This window comes from Hoplias malabaricus, chromosome 3 (assembly GCF_029633855.1).
Source record: "Hoplias malabaricus isolate fHopMal1 chromosome 3, fHopMal1.hap1, whole genome shotgun sequence".
NCBI classification, from domain to species: Eukaryota; Metazoa; Chordata; class Actinopteri; order Characiformes; family Erythrinidae; genus Hoplias; species Hoplias malabaricus.
In genome coordinates, this window is record NC_089802.1 from 71,839,676 (window position 1) to 71,860,133 (window position 20,458).

At 42.4% G+C, this 20,458-nt stretch overlaps 1 protein-coding gene across 2 annotated transcripts in view; it reads right to left on the reverse strand.

The window, feature by feature from the left end:
* Positions 1-18,980, reverse strand: part of baz2ba (bromodomain adjacent to zinc finger domain, 2Ba) — a 102,205-nt gene extending 83,225 nt beyond the window's left edge. Inside the window, exons 1-2 of one of the 2 annotated variants that reach the window (XM_066663203.1) lie at positions 17,716-17,914; positions 17,018-17,079 (exon numbers count right to left, since the gene is read on the reverse strand). The gene's annotated coding sequence lies outside the window, so the exon portion shown is untranslated. Of the gene's footprint in view, positions 1-17,017; positions 17,080-17,715; positions 17,915-18,243 lie in introns of those variants that run through there. The other variant, XM_066663202.1, reaches the window with a different exon arrangement.
* Between the last annotated feature and the right edge of the window lie 1,478 nt (positions 18,981-20,458).

Genomic DNA, 20,458 nt, shown 5'->3' on the forward strand with positions numbered 1-20,458 from the left:
AATGAGTAAAAATACAACCAAAACTCTTCCAAAGCAGCACCAAAATAGCACAGAAAAACCCCCCACCACTGACAAACTGCAGACGCACTCCAAGTGGATGGTGTCAGAGTAGTCATTTCCTCTTTTGTGTTGGTAAAGTATTTCCATGTGGGCAGTGGCCAGAGGTTCACCCGACGGCATGACCAGAGGATTCGGTTCAACACCAGCTGCTTAGCACTGTTCATTCTCATTTAAACACTTGTGTACTGTCCTGAATGAGCTACAGCAGGACAGTACACAGACCCCTGCTCGTCCAACATTCATTCGGAGATCAAGGCTCACTCGTTGCTGTAATGACAGCTTCTACTATTGTGGAAGGGCTTAATTTGGATACATTTCTGTGATGGCATTCAGCCACAAAAAATCATGAGGTACAGATAGGTCTAAATGACAATTGCCAACAGAGATTCATCACTCCAAAGAAAATGGTTCCCAGAATCTGGGCAGCTTTATGGCACTCTAATCTAAACCTGGTACTGGACAAGGTTCGATTAAACTTTGTAGGCCTTTGTAGCCACTGTAGAGGGTGTGAAAATCAAAGATATATCATTCAACCACTGGAGCGCCCAAACTCTATATTTGTGCCATATTTCCCGACCAAATGGCCAGCCCCTGAACGTCAATCAAATGTCAGCACCGAAAGAGGATGGTGGAAGACAGCAAGGACCAAGGACACCCGCAGCATTAGGGCTGAAGTTACCAGGGAGAATTACAGCGGCGGCGTCCATAATGACACCTCTGATGTGGAGATAATGGCAGAAATGGCGGCGGGCCCGATCATCCTATACACACTACACATATACACACACAGCACTGATTGCATTCACTTACTCTCTCTCTCTCTCTCTCTCTCTCTCTCTCTCTCTCTCTCACACACACACACACACACACACATATATAGGCCTCGCTTACAGCTAGGTCCTTAGTTAGCCTCACTGCATCTCTCCCCAGCGCATCTCCATCCATCCGGCCGACAGCCTAATCAAAAACGACCTGACAGTACATTTTTTATTTAGTTGCCTGAGGGGAGGAATTTAGATGGAATGATAACGCTCCCCAGTCGGCCAGAGGGCAAATTGTGTTCACACACACACATGTACTGCACACGCACACACATGGAATGGTGTCTGAGGACAGAAGGGACAGGGGGAGGATCGTTTTTGTTCAGATTCTTCGGGGAGAGAGGGAGAACGAGAGGAAGAGTTAAAGTCTTTGGAGAGAGAGAGAGAGAGAGAGAGAGAGAGAGATGGGGGGGGTGGGGGGTTTGAACAAAAAAAAGGCAAGTCCTGACAATTCATCTCCAGCAGCCGTCCCGGTGCAGGAAACCGAAGCCCAAACAGCAGTGATTCATCTTTTCATCAAACAATTTCAGTGCATACTGTACAAAGGCCTCCAGTTTGCCCTCTCTCTTTCTCTTTCTCTCTCTCTCTCTCACGCCTGAGTTAGTGTGGCTGGAGGCCTGCAGGACTGTCTCTTGTACTGTTGCATTAGCCGTGGCTGGAAGCTGACAGAATGAAATCTGTGCGTTAGTTCCGTGACTAGGGGAAAAAAGCGCATTAGAAGCAACTCCTCTTTTGCTTCCTGTTGATCCCTGAGACCTGTAATCTTATTCTTTCATCATTAAGCCATTAGGACTTCTTCCAGTAGCAGCCAGAGGAGGCACCAGTGTGTTCGGGCTGAGAGGAGAGTCAGCGCAAGTGTGTGCTTATGTGCGTGTGTGTGTGTGTATGTGTGTGTGTGACTTAAGAGAAGATTCAGCCATTTCTCATCCCTGTAAACACTTCCTCTAAAATGGCCACCAGACAATTAGCCACATCTGAGAGCAGCTCGGGCCTGAGCCGGCTGCTCTGCAGCACATCACTCACACGCTAACCGGAGAGCAGCCCATGACACAGACACACACACACACACACACTCCTCTTGTTCTCTGAAACATCCCCCTACAGACACACGCAAAAGGGCTCCATAATAAATCGTGTTTTTATTATTAACACAATAAGACTTTCTTTGATAAAAAATATTTAAGTTACAGAATGGTTCCGATTACCTCACATGTGCAACACCAAAGGGCATGAGAAACCCAACGCACTGAGCTTAAACCCTGCGCTCCTCTGGGCAGCAAGTAACCACTAAGCTAAACTTCCAACTGCAAAAACAAAACAAGCTTATATTAAGATGATATCCTCAACCACTAACGAAATTGTAAATCAAATAATAAATCAAATGTGATGGTCATTTTTTGTTGCACTGCTAGCAACTGTCACAACAAAGTCACGCCACCATATGGAGCCTTTTAAGTAATTAATACGTTTGTTCGTTTTTGTCGGCCTAGCTCTTTGTGTTGTGGGAGAAGTGAGATTAGACATAGTCAGGCTTACTATTAAACTCATAATTTACTGCTTTTCATGTCCAACAACTTAATCAAACATTGCATTTTACCCCGGTATCGAGCACCCCCAGGGCGCATACACTCTGAATGAACAATGAACGCAGTGCCACGGCGCAGACTTCTTGGTATATGTGTGTAAAGCTAGCTCTGCAGCACCGCGTCCAGCCAGGACAATACAGCTAAATTAATATTCTGCTCGTTTCCGCATCTTCACTTTCCCCCTCACCTTTGAAGTTCCATGAAAATGAAGACCAGATGGAAGCGGAGGGGGAGACTGAATGAGTGAGAGAGAGAGACAGACAGAGTGAGAGAGAGAGAGAACGAGTGGAGGGGGGGGGGTCCTACATGAGAGGCATTTTTTTTTATAAACAAAAAGTACAATCACTGTCACCACCACAGCCTCCGCAGGCATATGGAACACGTTTCATGAACCCAAAGTGAATCAAATCACAGCAAACAAATAAACAATATAATGAAGAACTCACTTTGGGTTTACATCTAAGGAACACATCTGTAACACCAGGCCTAAGGAACAGAGACAATATAATGCCACAGCTGGGAGACAAATGTTGCCAATACTTTATTTAAAAATGTACTACCTGCGTTTCTGACTGAACATCAATGCCAAACTACGACTAACTAACAAACCAGGACTGGGCAATGTTCCATTTCTGATTTTATTTATTGTGATTTGGGCTTTTGTGGTCATATTTGCATGGTGCAATACCCAAATTAGTTTACAGTTTACTCTGGGGGCTTCTGTCCAGTCACAGTCACAGTCTGTTCTGACAAATTCACAGAGTCTTAAAGCGGCGCAGTTTTTAAACGCCTCACATCGAAGCCTCGGCAATGTGGTTTTAATATAATCACAGTCACAATATGTAGCACTGCAGTAATTTAAGTAAAATCACATTAGCGAGAGTGCTAATGTTCTATTGAATATCAGTACGGTTGCGATTCGGTGGTAATCACATAGCAACAGTGCTGACATTCATTATAATATCACAACCTCGAGTGCGATGTTGTTCTTTTTAATATAACAACTCTATCAAGCACTATTTATTAGTTAAAACTTCAAGCCTCAAAAGATTCTAATTTCTTTGTCTATTTAATTTTTTTTTACGCACCGTTACAAATAGTTCCACAACTGGGCTGTTGCCAAACAACACAAGCATTTTCCTGCGCACTGATTTGCTACTTTGTGTAGGTCTACATTAGCGCAACTCAGCTACTTTGTATCACATTCATCTTCTTCTTCAGAGGGCTTCTCATTTAAAATGGCTGGGTGTGAATATTCAGATCATGGACAAGCAACGTAACAATTTAAAACCTGCTTGAAGCCCAAGGTAGCTGCTGATGTTGTAGAGCTCCTCTGTAAAACTCCCTCTCGTGTGATATTGCCTAACGACTTAATAGAACACACCTGTAAAGCGGAGTGATACATGTATTGTTAAACGTCCCAGTGGGGTTATACTCCATATTAGAACTCATTTAATGTCTCCAGTCAAATCAAATTACTTGGTTGGAGCTAACTGTTAAAATTCCATGTTGTCATTGTTTTGCAGTCCAGATAAATACAGTATTTTATATTCACATTTCTTCAAGTAAACTATTGCCTCAGATCATGATGTGTCTGGCACGTCTGATGGGGGGTGCAGCGAAAAGTTGAGCAGAGCTGAATTCTACACAAATTAATTTATCGAATGCAATGCGCCTGTCCAATCAGATCACAGCTGGTGTTTGACTGACGTGTCGACACTGCGGTCGTTCCGTATTCAAAATGGGCATGAATTCGATTGGATGTTGCAGGGAATGCCTTTATTACGCCCTAACGCAGCCAGCAGAAAGAGGGGTATGCGTAAACGTCCATTGCCGTGCTGGAGCAATGAAAATGAAAAGAAAAGCAGGAGGAAATGATGTCCTATGAAGGTAAGTGCAGGATCATGCAATAGAATCCTCAAACAGATGATAAAGACCTCTAGCATAACAGCTAAAGATCTGCAGGCATCTCCTAGAATTGATGATCACTGTTAATTTGCCTAAAAGAAGAGCAACCAAAATAATGGGTTTAAGAGTGTGCAAATTTGGGTGTCAGAAATATTTTGTTTATAATGTCCAAGCAGTACCAGTTATTATTTGTGAACAAATGAGACAAGACAAAAGACGTTAATGACAGGCATTAATGACAAAAGACAAAAGAATAGGCTTCATCAACATCAAACAACATGAAAGAAAATTAGGGATCATCGTGATGATCAAAGCATCTCAAATGTCACATGAACTGGACCGAACAACAGATACAAAAAGTGTTTGTTGGATGTTAGTTTCACAGACAAAACTTTTTTAAAACTTTGCTTTTCAACAAAGAAACTGCAAAGCGAGGTGTGTTCCTTCAATAAACCTCTCACTATTCATTGCTCAGATTTAAGTGTGATGGTTTTGTGTCTCAGCATATGGCAGAAGAAAGCTTGTTTTGTGACATATTCCACTCCCTTTACCGTCAAACTGTGTGCCTGTGCCAACCTGCCGACTAGCCTCTTTCAAACCAGCACGGACCATTACGGAATGAAATTCCTCACGGCACCCTAACGTGCTTGTGGCTCCTTTTACATTAAGCTTAGAGTTTTCCTGCAAATATCTAAACAGACGGTCTTATTATAAGAAGTGCTTCCACATTACTCCAACATTATGACACTGCTACACTGTTCACACGTACCGCAACGCTAGTGTCAGCATTAGTGACAGGCCTCATCAGACCAGTGCAGCCGATCACAGAGAGTGAGCTAGGAGCAGTGGAGCTCCATGTAATCAAACAGGCCTTGAGATTTCACTGCGTGAAGGTCAACCCCGCTGCCTACGCAGCTGTCGTGCCTCACATTCATACACACACATACACGGGCAACTGAGTCGGTCATCCGTCATCGAAGCGCTCCACGCCCCTCCACAACAGCTCACACTATCACCCCGCCATCCATCCAGACATCCAGCGAGCCTGTTACCATGGCGAAAAATCCCCCTTCTTTTTTTTTTTAAAAAAGGAGTACAGCCTGTGTCTCGAACAAACATTGAACATTAGAGCTACGGTGCTCCTCAGGGGGGCCAACTTGGAGGCCTAAGCAGCTGTGAAAGATAAGTGTTAGTTTTCCAGACTCGCAGCAGTGTGTGGATTGTGTTAAGGCACTGAAGTGGTGTTCTGAAGAGAAATGTGTGTGTCAGAGTATACAGAGGTAGTACTGTGGTATTGTACTAACAAGTGATGGGCCCACATGGACTTTAATGGCCCTTGTCATGGTATCCATAATACTGCAAAATCCATGTAAATGGTCCAACAGTGTAGGTATTAGGGCTATTATTGAATCTGTGCTTCGGCCATAATATTCGACAAATATTACAATATTTGGCAGGCCCTTTAAACTTCAGAGGCTGCACTGTAGCGTACAGTGTGGCTTCACTCGCAACCAACCACCAAACTCGTGCATACACATCCTCCAAAGCCACAAAGTATGCACGGTTTAACCAGAGCTTTGTGGAGGTTGTCAAATTCAAGGTATGGAGCTGACAAAATGAACTGTAGGGTCGCCATGCTCTATTGTAAGTAGGCTGTGTTAGTGTGTTAGACTTTCAGGCACTGGACTTGTGTAATAACAATATGTCAGAGTGTGAAAAGGCCTGTCAGGATGGTCATTTGTGACCGATATATATTCCCAGAAGTAACTGTAGCAAACTATGTTATTGACATATTTAGAGCATTTTATGCCACTGATATTATAAGAGCATAATAATGAAATTACACCCCTTTAAAGAGCAATGAACTGTTAGAATAACATAGTTACTTAGAATATTGAGACATTGGATCTGAATATAAGAACGTTTAAATATCTTAAATAAAGAATTCAGGAAAATATAATGAAGACGTCCATATATTGCGCAATGTAATTATAGTGACAGGCCAAGCTACGAGTAATTTATTTGCTTATTTAAATGTTTGTTATCACATCAAGAGCAGCAAGTAACGCTGATTCATTCAGTTATTTTAAAAGGCGACAGCAGAGAGTAAAATGTATTTGAGTTTCAGCTGTGTCTGCCATCAGTTGGGAGCTAGAGTGGTTGCTAGAAATTAATAACGTTAATAGTCGCGTACAATAAACAAACAGATAACAGCCTACAATTCCTTACACTTTGATTAATTGTCAGCTAAAGTTTTGTGATTGTGTCAGGTCCACTCAAGCCTTGTACAGTAATGCTGATATTTTGAAAGGCAGTCCAGAAGCAGTGAGCTGGAATGCAGTATTGAGCAGGAAGGGTGTTAAGGAAGGTGTTAGCATGCTGAAGGGCAGTTCAGAAACAGAGTGCCTTGTTGCTTGCCGGTCATGCACTACTGAGTCAGAATGGCGCTGAAGAGAGAACTAAGGTTTTAGCATGTTGCGGGGCAGTATGGGGACTATTCTCATTGCTGTGACATGGTCTGGAACTGTGCTGAGGTCAGGTGTGATCATGGGGAAAGTGGGAAACTGGGAAGCTATGTATGATTACACAGAATACACACAATATAAACGCAACAGTATTGTAATTATGTTGTGATAGTATTTGGATAAGAACATATTTGTGGCAGTGCTATCCTTTTTTAAAAGCAATTCTATCCTTGTTTTTTTGGCAGTTGAGGCAGTACTATCCTCATTTTGAATGAGTACATTCCTAGTTTAAAGTCAGTACAGTCCTAGTTTTAAGGCAGTGCTGACCTACACTTGAGGCATTACTGCTCTAATTCCGAGCCAGTAAAATCATGGTTTTGGAGGCAGGGCTATCCTAGTTATGAGGAAGTTTCTTCCTAGTTTTGAAGCAGTAGAATCTTAGTTTTATGTCACTGAGGCCTTCTCATGGTAGACGGCAGTGTATAAACAGTGCTGTGTTGCTGTAAGGTGGAATTGAACGGGTGGAGGGGTGTCAGGATGTGACGTGTGTGTGTTGAGAGTGAGTGATGGATGGTTTCTCTCCTCCCCTGGGCCAAACGAGATGAGCTCCCCACAGAAAGTGTTGTTTCCTGAAAGATGCTGTTGCTCCTGCTGCACGCTCAAATTAGCTGGCAGTGTTTGGATTACACCAGGGAGCTCGCACGCAGGATTTACGCTAGCCTGCAGGAACATGGGATATTTCCATCCTCATACACTTACACACACAGAGCTACACACACGCTAGAGATACGAACATTCAGCTACAAAGGTACAAACCTATAAAAACAGGCCGACTTGTTCCGACATTCACCTTAGTGCTAAGAGACGCTGATAAAAATCAACATCGCTGTGTTTTCCAAGTATGTCACATGATCAAGGAATCAGACATTTATATTAATACAGACAATCAACCCCATGTCTGCTGAACACTGCACATCCGTGCCAAATGAATGTCTTACATACCTGACACAACTGGTTCAGTCAGGACTAATACTAACATTTAATATGTTACGTTTTCTTCAACATCTTTGTCTTGCCACAGTGTTCTCTCAATGCAATGCCCAGCATGCATTTCACACATGCACCGTCCAATCCCAAAAATGACAAAAAATCAACAAGAGGTTAATAATAAAAACAAGTGTGACATTAAGCGATATACAGCAATGTCATGTACTTGACTTCTTCCTGCACTGGCCACGTGGTGAGAAAAATAAATTAGCCTATGAACAATTTAACTGTCCATTCTTCACTCCAAATCGTTTTGCTTTTTTAAAGGTCCCTCCCACTTTCAAGATACATTATACAACAGAGGTTTTCCTGGTCTCAAAACTATTCTAGACAAGTGTTCAGGGGGTTTATGATTTATTTTTTGATGAATTTTGCAATGTTTTCTTAACCGTACTGTCAATAACACTAATCTGAACAGTATAATATGACTGACATATCACCCAGTGTTATTTATATTACTGTGTGAACATAATTCATTGCTATGGACAAGAACTACAAAAAGTCACAGGGAGTGGCTCTTTCCAGGCCTCAGGTTAAGTGCTCTACCAATAACCTGCTGCAACACAGTCTTACACAGCTCTCATATTACACTTATGTTTCACAGCTACAGTTCTATCTCTGGGAGCAAGAGAGAGAGAGAGAGTGTGTGTGTGTGTGAGACAGAGAGAGAGAGAGAGAGAGAGAGAGAGAAAGAATAGTTTCTGAAGAGCCATAAAAAAACAACTAGAAGTAACATCACATCTTTTCACCATTTCTCACACTAGAAACAGAATCAGCCATGAACATAACAGGCTCAGTCATAGGCTGCGCACACACACACACACACACACACACACACACACACACACACACACGCACTACTCTCTCTCTCTCTCTCTCTCTGTAATCAGTCCAACAACCAGCATCCTTAGTGCTTATTTCAGTTCCTTTATTCTCAAACAGATTACCTAACCATACTACTGAATAATTCTGAGGCTCGGACGTCAAAAAAAGCTACAAGACCAGCCATTTGTCTGTGCCTTTAATAGACAGAGACTGAGACTACACAACACACTGTTTGTCAGTCATCCTTTAAATACTGGTCCTTACCACCATGATACCATAATTAAATTAAATTATTTGCACATTAACAGAGCACTTTTGTTTACTGTCCACGTCTTGGTCAGTCTCAGTTTTGCGACTATTCTCGATGAATGAAAGCATTTCAACGTGTGATCACATTAAGGGTGCGTATTTCTGTAAATCCCTCAACTGATAACCATCCGCCATTAGTCAGCACTTAACCGTGAACCAGAAAGCCAAAAAAACTCAATTACTAAACCTTGGTAATGCACAGAGATGCTGAAAAGTGTGGAACACTATATTAAACAGCCAGAAAACACATCAAACAAATATTACATGAGAACCCTAACCAAGTTCTCAGTCCAAGTTAAAACTGAGATATATTGGGAGAAATATCACCTTTTAATTGTAAGTCTACATCTGAAAGATGTCACCGTTGACCACGTCCTTTTCTATAGTTGTGCACACCCATTTGTGGTTTCCTCGCACCGATGCGCATCAAAGTTTCATTTAGAGAGCAAGGAAACTTTTTATGACTGTATAGATGTTAAGTTTTAATATGGTGGTGACTCTACAAGTGCCCCCTGGTAAACACAAGAGCCCGGGAGAGATGAGCAAAGAGCAGAAGCTCTGGATTTTAAGCCATTTTTGTGTGGATATTTGTTCTGTTTTCATTTTTGCCTCCACAAGGCTTGTGTTTGTTTTGTTCTGGTTAATCCAATCTTTCTCATTTGAACACGAGTCCAACATTGTGACTGGAACGACTCGGAGGAAGAGGCAGGACAGTCCTAAAGTGTCTGTACTCTACTATGAAGCAGCACAAAATAAGAACAACTTCTTTTATCCTACATTTACAGACCTAGGCAGACCACAAAAAAAACGGAATGGGATTTGGCATTTCACAGTTTGTGGGTTGGTAGATCCTCAAATTAATGTGCTAAAGCACTGAACAAATGATTTAGTAATATGTCTCCTTTTAATACATAATTTATATCCTTTCAAAAACTCTACATGTTGTTGAGGAATAATAAACAAAGCCATCCTCAAGACGTGTGGCAAATATCATGTGAAATTAATAAAGATGCATATTAATGGTGTTCATTAGCTGTTTCTTATTGCAAGACAGTACAGTATGAAAATGTAAAATATGCATCTTCCTCACAAAAAAAAAACTGCCAACTAATAACTGATTCAGTGGGAAGAGAGGTTTTAGTTATTTTTTTAATTAGTTCGAAATCAACACAGTACTAATTTAAATAGCAATGTGAAGCGCTGTAATTAATTGTTGTGGTATTTCATCCATATCGTGCCAGCCCCAACTTAGGCGCACATTTGGTGTGGCTGGGTGAGCATCTGCTCACATGAGCCCGGGTGGACTGTCTAATCCTGAGCGTGTGTGTGTGTGTGTGTGTGTGTGGACTCTAGGAATAGGCCCTTGCTGCACCTTCACGCTAGCCTGGATTACAGCCCTTAATCCAGCCCTCTCAATCTGGAGATCTTTTTTTAAATGCACAGTGCTAAATGGGTGCTCGCTTGGGGCCTCTACTAATCCAATAGAGCTTTGTTTACTCTTCCGAGGCCTAGTTTAACCCAGACTATCCTCAATCTTCCCCAAAAAAATAGCCAGTTCCTTATCATTAAAGGGATGAACAAACTTGGCTTAAAACCATGTCAGCCAGGAGGCCTAAGCTGTGTAATTCTACTAAGACACTGTTCCACCGCTTAACAAAAAACAATTCTGACTCATATTAGATTGTGTGTTTGGCTTGCTGCGTCATGAGAAACAGATAGCGAGTGTGATCATCAAAGCACACTTAGACAGGGCACCATCTGTGTTTCCATGGGGTGAGATCCATGCACTAAAAGACAAAAGCTTGCTTCTATATGGCAGAGGCTTAAAAGATTCACTCTGTTTTGCTCTCTTCTCATTTCTCCCACTCTTGTTTTGTGGATTGTACTAGTGGAATTAAAAATGTAGAAATCCTGGCTGCGCTGAAAGCGCTCTTTGCCAGCGCAGCTAAAATGAAAAGCCTTTGTGGCAGCAGTGACCAGATTTTAAATGCAGCTGGATCAATAAATAAGAGGGGGCTGTACAAGCACAATCTCAGAGTGTCTTTTAGTATCCCTCTGTGTGTGTGTGTGTGTGTGTGTGTAGTGGGGTGGGAGGGGATGTGTTTGGTGGGAGGGGGTCAAACACTGCAAGTCCAGCAGACAGCTGTCTTATTGCAGTAAATTCTCATCCAAAATCCCATCTCATTCTCTCTCTCTCTCTCTCTCTCTCTCTCTCTCTCTCTCTCTCTCTCTCTCTCTCTCACTCTCTCTCACTCTCTCTCAGTCTTTATGTATCTCTCTCTCTCTCTCCCAGAGGAGGAGCACCATTCCTGCCATTCCTGCAATCTCTGCTATTTCTGCTTCAGGATGCAAATATAGCGATAAGCAGCAGAACAAATAGGCCAAACTACTGGCATTTCCAGCACGGGCTCCATTATCACAGCAGGGGCGCTGCAGCGCAGGAGCCGCCTGCCCAACACACAACACACACACAGGCAATACCACAGACTCCTGTAGGGCAACAGCACCAGAGAGAGCAACCGGCACAGAAAAACAACAAGCCCCATCTCAGCACAATAATCCTCACCAGAACACACTGCAGAGACATGCACTTAGAGAGTGACAAATCAGACAAGGTGGGAGGAAGTAGGGATAGAACAGTGAGGGACAGTGGGACCAAAAAAAAGAGAAAAAAGAGAAAATAAAGTAATCAAAAACAGTGGCAGAACCCCATCTGAAATGAGAAAGAAAGAAAGAAAGAAAGAAAGAAAGAAAGAAAGCACCAAAAGAACAGAGGAAAGGAAGAAAGACAAACAGAAGAAAAGTTCAAAACAAAGAAAAGAAGAACGAATAACCAATGAGACCTCCAGCCTCTGCTGAAGGAAGAAAGAAATGAAAGTGAGATTCACAGATTCACAAGAGCACAACAAGCAGGAAAACTCAAAACATGAAAACCATATAAACATCTTGTAGGAACGCACTTAAAGTGCAAAAAAAAACTTCCTCTGGTTAATGCTTTAAAAAGAGATGTTACTACAATGCGTGCATGTGTGTGTGTGTGTGTGTGTGTGTGTGTGTGTGCGCGTGTGTGTGTGTGTGTGGAGGGGGGGAGGCTTGTTTAACTCTCCTACTGTTTTCTTCAGGGAAAAATCAACCTTTTCACCTTGCCTGTGAAAAACAAGAACCCAGACAGCCTACGCAAAAATAACCTTGGGTTTCGTCAGGGATATTCTCACATTGAATGATAAATAGAAGCCCAAGGGACGCCGGGCGAGAAAGCAGCTAATTGCCTGCAACTGCAAGTCGGCCCCTGTGCCTCATGCGTGTTTATGGGAAAACAGGGGCTGTGTAGTGTGACCTGCTTCTTCAGCCAGCCAAAGGAAGAGTACGTTTATTTAGAAGCACCAGTGACGCTCCACTCCCAAAACCTCCAGTGCCTCGTTACCATGTAACAAAGGTAACGAAGACCAGGATTCGCAGAGCAATTATCCAACCCGCCTCAACTAGCTGAATTCCTGCAGACACCAACCCTATAGTGACAGCTACGATAGCGCACGTGCTAAAACAACAACCCGTGTGACCTGCCATCTTGTAAACAAACTGCAGAGAGGAAGCGCAGGCTGTGTCTTGATTATGTGCTAAATGCTAATTGTGCTGTTTATGTGTAGGTAGTATGTATACAATACGCCCTATAGTGCTTGAAGACAAACCTTAAAATTAGTGAATTCAGCTACTTTAATGTGCATCCATTGGTACTGCTCTGTGTTTTCTCGGTGTTAAAACAACAACAACAAAAAAGTTAAAACATATAGAATAATCTAGAGGTGGATCCAGTTGACCTGCACCTTCCAGTACCTACGGAATGAGTCAGAGTGAGGTTTGTGTTCCATAGTTAATCACTCAACATGAATAACGGACTTCCCTATTTCTGTAATCATTTAATTTAATCAAATCCACACAGCAATGTTCCAACCTCCAGTGGAAAGCCTTCCTGGAACAAAGTGGAGCTAATTACCTATTAAAACCCTTTGATTTTAGATGACATGAAAGATCAGCAGGTGTTCTTTTGTTCCACACTGTGTCCACATATATACACAAGTGCTAAAGTGGTCTCAAAACATCAGCATTGACAATCAGTTGATTGTGAAGTGCTGATATTCATGGATTTTAAGGGCACTATTTTCCTCAACGCAAAGCAGAGCAGAAAGTGAGTGGCGATTCATGGCTAGAGATCTTTAGGTGTCTTTACTGTTTCAAAATTTGACATAAAAGACACAATAATTAAGACTAAACAAACGACTGCATGATGAAATGCATGTGGTTTAAATTCTGTAAGCAATTACACAAGGATGAAATCCTTAAATTCATTGGGCGTGATTTATATACATCTTTTGGCCAAACTTTTATCTGTATCAGCAAAAATAACGTCAGCTTTTTTTTTTGGTTCTGAAACTGGAATTGGTGACATATTTTTAATTTAGCACATGCTTAGTACTAACCTGCCTAATTTTACACAAAGATTTGTGCACATTACAGCATATACTTTGTACACCATTTAGCATATACAACTGGGACACAGCAGCAGTTTTAAAAGTCAAAGCAAATGGTGCAGTGACTGACAAACTAAATTATTAGACAAGCAATGTGTCTGGCAATAAAATCACACAGCTTATGTGGTCTTACACTGGGGCAATGACAGGAGCATTCTTCATGGTTTATAAGGTAAAGCACAGGTCTGGCTTATTGCTATCGTTGTAGGCCTGATGCAAGGACAGGTACTCGGCTTTGGAGGCTGGCATCATTGACCTGCCAGCATCGCATCTAGTTATTGGCTGATTCATTTGGCAGTTACTGGACGCTTGCATGAGGCATGACGGCTTGTATAATCACATCGGCTCATGCATTTGAGCACTTTAAAATGACAGGTATTAGAATCAGGGGCACCTGTCTTAAAGCTTCTTCGGAATAGTTGTCTTGGGACCGCAGTCTTTTCACTTATGGCAACACCTTGTTTTCTAATTAGCATCAGTTCAGCTATTTACACTCCAGGACCGATCAATAACTGTATAAAACAAACTCAAGACAAAATAAACCAAGAGAAACTGCTAGCCTTTTAGTTGAGTGGTTGCACATGCACAAGGTCCAGACTAGCACAAAGGGGGCAGAGAAAAAAACACTACTGCCATGCTATTGCCAGTCTCCTTTGATTTGTTCTTGCTCCGTCGAGCACAACCCTGCTTGGCCTAATTTTTGGTTTCCTTGTGTTAAATCTGTTGCTAGTTCAATGTGCCAAGGTGTGCCTTGCTTCACTGAAAGCTGACCACATGGCAAAATACTGTCAGAGAAACAGTCTCACAATTTTTTTTTCAGCAAAAGATTACAGCCCAGAGAAAAGAAAAGTTACATTTGATTGTAAACCAGTCTGGCTGCCAAAGATTACCATTTTTACAACAGTGATGTTTGCATTCAAACAGAGCAGTGTTCCCTAATTAGAGCTTAATCGATTCAAATAGAAATAAACTACACTCTTAACATCACTATCTTCAGTATTTCATAATATGGTTTAATCCATTAACATGCAGCGTACAGAGAATCCACACAGAGCCATTTATTCATTCACTGAGCCTATCAAAGAGTGACAGAGCCAGGCAGTTTAACGGCTCTCCAGTTATTCTTCATGTATCAGCAGTAGAGGAAAGCCAAGCGGGGTCAGATCATTTTTAACAGACTCCTCTTATCACTGGCCCCTGTTTTAAATGCTAGCGGATTAGATACACAAGCCGGCGTGCATATGGGATTGCCTGCACTGCAGAAGCTGCCCAAGATTCGTCAGTTTCTGTGTGACGAGCCCCACTTCCTACAACCTACATTTGCCCTAATCAGCTTAGAGACCAGGATTCGTTTACTGAAACTTTGCGTAGACATGCAAACAACTTCTTGGGTGCATCTAGCCTATCTCATGATCCAAATTAAGGCTAATTCTTGGACACTTAGGGGGGGGGGGTGCAGAAGTCCTCTGGTAGGACAAACCCATCCATATCCTGACAGGAAAACAACATCCTGCTCCGAAAGTACGAGGCAGACACTCCAACACTTGGCTGAGACCTGACAGAGGGTTTTTTTTTCCCCCACCTTTTTTTTCCACAGCTAGAGACATTTGTGGGTTTGGGTGTGCTTGAGAGAGCACAGTATGAGATCTCTTCAAACCCCAACAGCACAAACAGGTCCTGACAGATTTGTTCTCCCTAATTCGCAGTAAGGGAAACAGCACAAGTATATTAGAGGTCTTCTTCTGTGTGCTCAGCTGCAGCACGCACGCACTCACACACACACTCACTCCCTCACTCCCTCTCTCTCTTTCTCTCCTCTCTCTCTCTCATACACACACTCACTCACTCACTCACACACACACACAAAGAAAAAGCCAACAATAGACACATTTCTAATGGAAGAGGAGAGTGGGTGAGACTGTTCCGTTTCAATTCACTGATACCGCTAATGGCTTCTTAGCGGTTCCATGAAATCAAGCAGCTGTCAAGTCGATGCATCAGACGCAGGGAGGAAGAGACGGCATTCCCACAAGAGAAAAGCATCAGCGTCAGGATGTTTGCTTCAACATCTGCTCCCCTGCACTCGCGGCTTTTTTCCCCCCTTGCACAAGCACACATCCAGACAAAGAGATGGGAGACGGAAACACTCACTTCCACATCTGACATAGACGTTCTGTTAAAACAGCCGCATGCCCCGCGCAAAGCAGCTGAGGCATTAGGCTCGATGTGGCTAAGGCCTGAGCACATTCAGGTATAAAACAACCACATGACCAGTTCTTGTTAAGAACCTCCCAGTGCTCCAGCCTACCACCAGACTGATAGACAATGACACAGTCGTTTTATTTAGCAATAGTGAACGATCACTTTACAAAAACAATTATGACTGTTTCCAAATGGTCAGCTCGGGCCTCGTTCATTCACTTAAAACTAGTCAAGTTCTGTGCAACTTGTAGGGTACACCTACTGAAGAAACAATGCCAGCGTGGAACATCTGACAACCACCACCCACCACAACAAACTAGCCTAATCCAGTATGGATTGGCTTCTGCTACCTCTTCAACCAGTTTGCTTTACTCCACTACTTCACAGCAGGGGTGGGCAATTAGGTACAAATATCATATGATGATACTTACATACAAATACATGATATGTAATCGCCTTATTTTCTCAGACAAATACAGTGCAACATTTAAAAATAACCATTAGAAGCATTGGGTACATTGATTTTTACTCAACTTTTCAAGTCATACCCCACTGCACTTAATAATAATAATAATTTAAAATTATTATCTGCATTAATAAATGAAGCATTGTGGTCAGAGTTCCTTAATTATGGACAATATCACAGACAAACATTGTTTGTTTCGCTGTTATTCAGTGTATTTATCATAATAATAAAATACTGTCAGATCATCAACCATCATTCAGCTGCGACCTTATGCGTAGTACCCTATAATAAACACTAAATATGTCTGCTGACTGGTGACATACCTAAACACTTGTACCACTGAAATTATTAATACAGCATAGGCTTATCCTTCATGTCTACCTTCCCCAGTGCTACACCTTCCAGAGTGTGCTCTCTGAGATGGTGATCTTTAATTATTAATAAACTTACATTTTTTCCGATGTATTATGCTGCTAACATGATAATATACTTACTTGTTTAGTCCTGTAATAAAAAGCAATAATCGTTTGATAGTGATGGTCCGAATCATTATTGCCCTAGGGACCTCCTATATTAATGTAGAAATGCAGTTGATTTGAGTCTATGAATGCATTAGATAAGGATTCTACATTTGTAGGAAAAAAATACTTTAAACTTTGTAATGACATTGTTAAACGCAGCACGCCTTTGCTGACCAAGACATGTAAGCAAAATAAATTGTAATTATGCTATAATATCACTACGTTGAGTCTCGCAACAGATCCAGACAAACAGCATTTAAAGCCACAAAAAAAATTACATCATCGCGCAGCCTGGCACGCAATAGTCTAAAATCCACCGCTGTGATGTCATCCGGTCCACCTGTAAACACCGAATAAATAAGTCCTCGCTTTATCGCATAAAGACCATATTACGTTAACTTCACGTCTGAGCCACTATGACATTTGATTTCCCGTGTGAAACTCGACAATTCCGTGGAGAAAAGCTCCAAAAATGCCAAGCAACAAAGTCGACGCTTTGCGCGAATAACGCTATATATTTGCTTAAACTTCATATGACGTCACCGTCCGCGCTTAAGACATTTGTAAAGTTTGGTGGCTGTAAGACTGGGGAGCCGGGTTCGGGTCCCGTGGACGGCGAGTTCAAATTAACCAAGATGGCGAGAGCCTTGTTGTTTAGAGGGCAGGGGAAAAATGGAGGATATTGTAATATACACAAAGGGATAAATTTCAACAACTCGGCCAGGCGGCAGCTGCTGCTCTTTAAGGAAGCGACGAAGATAAGAGAAAAGGAAAAACCCCCACAACTCACGCCAAGCCAAGCGCCCTCGCAGCGAGGCGACGAAAAAAAAGCGTCGTTGAGCCACGAAAAGTGGAACGTTTTGCACCGAAAGTGTATAAATAGTGCCTTTTTTTGTCTTATTTTCTCAGTGAGGAGCTGTTAGCTTTTGCCATCATCTGAGAGACGGACATTAAACAGACCAAAGGTAGCGTCTACCTCCGAGTGACTCTCCCGCATCCACGGCTCAATTCGCAAAGAAATATCGCCTACCGAAAGCTCGGGACAGAACGAAAATAACGGCTTTTAACGGTCACCCGTCCTCGCGAACCGTCTTGACCGTTTCGGGTGCGATTGGAAAGTGTTTACGTTCAAAAAACAGCAGTTAAAGCGCACGCGAGAGGGCACAAAGGCAGAGGATCCCTACTATCAAGTCACTTAACGCTGAGCTACCAGCTCGCAAAAGCAGTGGAAAAAAAAGTAAAAGTTCATCTTTTCTCATTAAATACCCGCAATATTCATCATTATCAGCCTCCCACGCGCCGCTTTTAATCCTCTCGACAAGTTTTGGGGGCTTTATAAGACCTGCCTTTAACGCTTGAGGGGCATCGCGTTAAAGAAGAAACTATCGAGTTAGCTCCCTCGCTAAAGAAATCAAGCCCAGCCAGCGACACAAACATTGATTCGCCCCTGAAACAGCCTAACTGATAGCGTTTAGCTCGCGATAAAGAATTAGACCAAACTTACCGCCGTTTTCAGTTTTGGACACTTCTTGTGCGTAATCCCGCCTCGAAGTAACCACGGTGTTTTCTTTTCCTTTGGCGATTTTACAGGGTTTTGTGAGGCCGGTGGAGCAGGAGATGATGAAGAAGGGAATTGGGCAGTAATTGAGTCTCGGTGTGAGTGACTGTGCGTTGTGTGTGTGTGTGTGTGTGTGTGGGTTAGTACTTAGGAACGGCAGATTGAAGGAGACTCCTCTCAAGGTTTATTCTGCTTCACTTCAAGGAATCAAAGTGACGTCAGCTTCAAGAGTCCTTCCTCGCAATAAAACTTTCATTCTTACTTGGGAGACTACACGAAGCCATTAGAGCTCAGATTATTCAAGGTGTTTTATCAGTTTACACCACAACATATTTCCCCCAAAAACAGTCGCGCTGTCTGTGACCTAGTGCCTCAAAATGCACACGGGCTGTTATCGGGAATGAGTTAATTGCTGTAACGTTGAAAATATTACGTTTCAGGACGCTTGGTGAATTTTTTTTTTGAGATAATATATTTATCGACGGTTAGGTAAACTGCTATCTTGACATGTCCTGAGGAAATTGGAGAAAGAAAAAAAAACAGCTCCATCTGAGAAAAAAAAATGTTGATTACCTGACCGGACGTCCATTTTGTGTACATTGTGTCTACATCTTTTTTAAAAAAATGATTCCCCAAGAGTTCTTTCTAAAGGCAACAATTATATATTAACACTGCTACAACCAAACTTTGCCTCTTCATTTGTCATCTCTTTTTTATTTTTATAATTTGATAACGCCAGTTGCCCTTTAAGCTGTGTGTATATTTTACGATAAATGAACCAACAGAAAATTGCCTGGAATTAAATCTATTTTCCATTTGATGTAATTGAAAGTTAAGAATGACTTTTCCTGTTCCTGACCGAGGCAATATGCATATATAAAAACTAGTAACTGGTAAACGTTTGAATGTCTTAATGGTCCTTCACATTTTAAAGTGGTTCTTCTCTGTAACGAAAATTGTGTTTATTGTTCTTTGAAGAACCTTTCAGCATAGGTAGCACTCACACAAAGGTTCAGAACCTGTATTTTGGTATTATTTATGACCTTTATGCTTGGAGTGAAACTGTGGGATGTGAGACATGTTATAAACCATGAATTAATTTATTTTAAAACAAAATGCACTTTTAAGTGAAGCTTGGTCCACCATAATGTGGTCAGAAATTATCAAAGTGATTCATTTTGAGTCAAAACCTGATAAGACTAGCAGTGCTTTTAGTCAAACTGCCACAGGTTTCTGCAATGCTGAAATGTGTTAGATATTATAGATTAACCCAGCTAATCTGACCCCTCCTAATTGTCAAAGGGAGCCAAACGAGGTGGTGATGTTCCGGTGTAATGACAACATTTCCATAATCCAAATGGTGGTGGTATCTTCAGTGCTGATGTCATCCTACTGCTGTGAATGAAGACCTTTTATTACCCCTCCCCTCCTTCCCCTTCCTCAATACTAACAACACAAAGGTGGAATAATTGGAACTGTTACTTTTAGCATGGCACCCATTGATCTCTAATTTGAATTACACTCGTAGGCTGAAATGGGATAGGGCCAGCAGTGGCCGTGGTGGTGGTGGTGCCCAAGCCGGGCACAGGACGGCCATCTGTGCCTAATTGTCTGCCTTTTTTCCTCCTGCCGCCGCGCCTTACAATCAGCAACAGGCTGAGGAGGGGCCCTCTGACCCAGACTGGGATGGGGATTGGAGGCGGGGGCTGGAGAGGGCAAGGGGGGGCAGATTATTTCATTCAGCAAGAAAACAACAACGGGGGGTGGGGGTGCCACTCTTCAGCAGAGAGCCAGAGGCAGGGGGGTAAACAGGAGGAGGAGGAGGCAAGAGAGAGAGAGAGAGAGAGAAGGGTAAAGTCTCCAGAGTTTAGCCCCCACAGAGTGTGCAGATGATGCCACCATTCATCGTCTGGGGCTAGCGCATGGCAAAAAAATTTTTTAGCCCGCAGCGAGACAAACACACAGCCCACTTTTAGGCCACACCGCACACAGCAAACTCCTGCCTTGCTATTTTGCCATTATTACCGGTTTTACACATAAACAAGCAAACCCAGCTCTCTTCTAATCAAAACCAAAGCAGAGTCCAACAACCGCATGTTTGACAGGAGTAATAACAGAGGCCAAATTATGATTGGTACATGCAAGTCATAAATGACTGTAA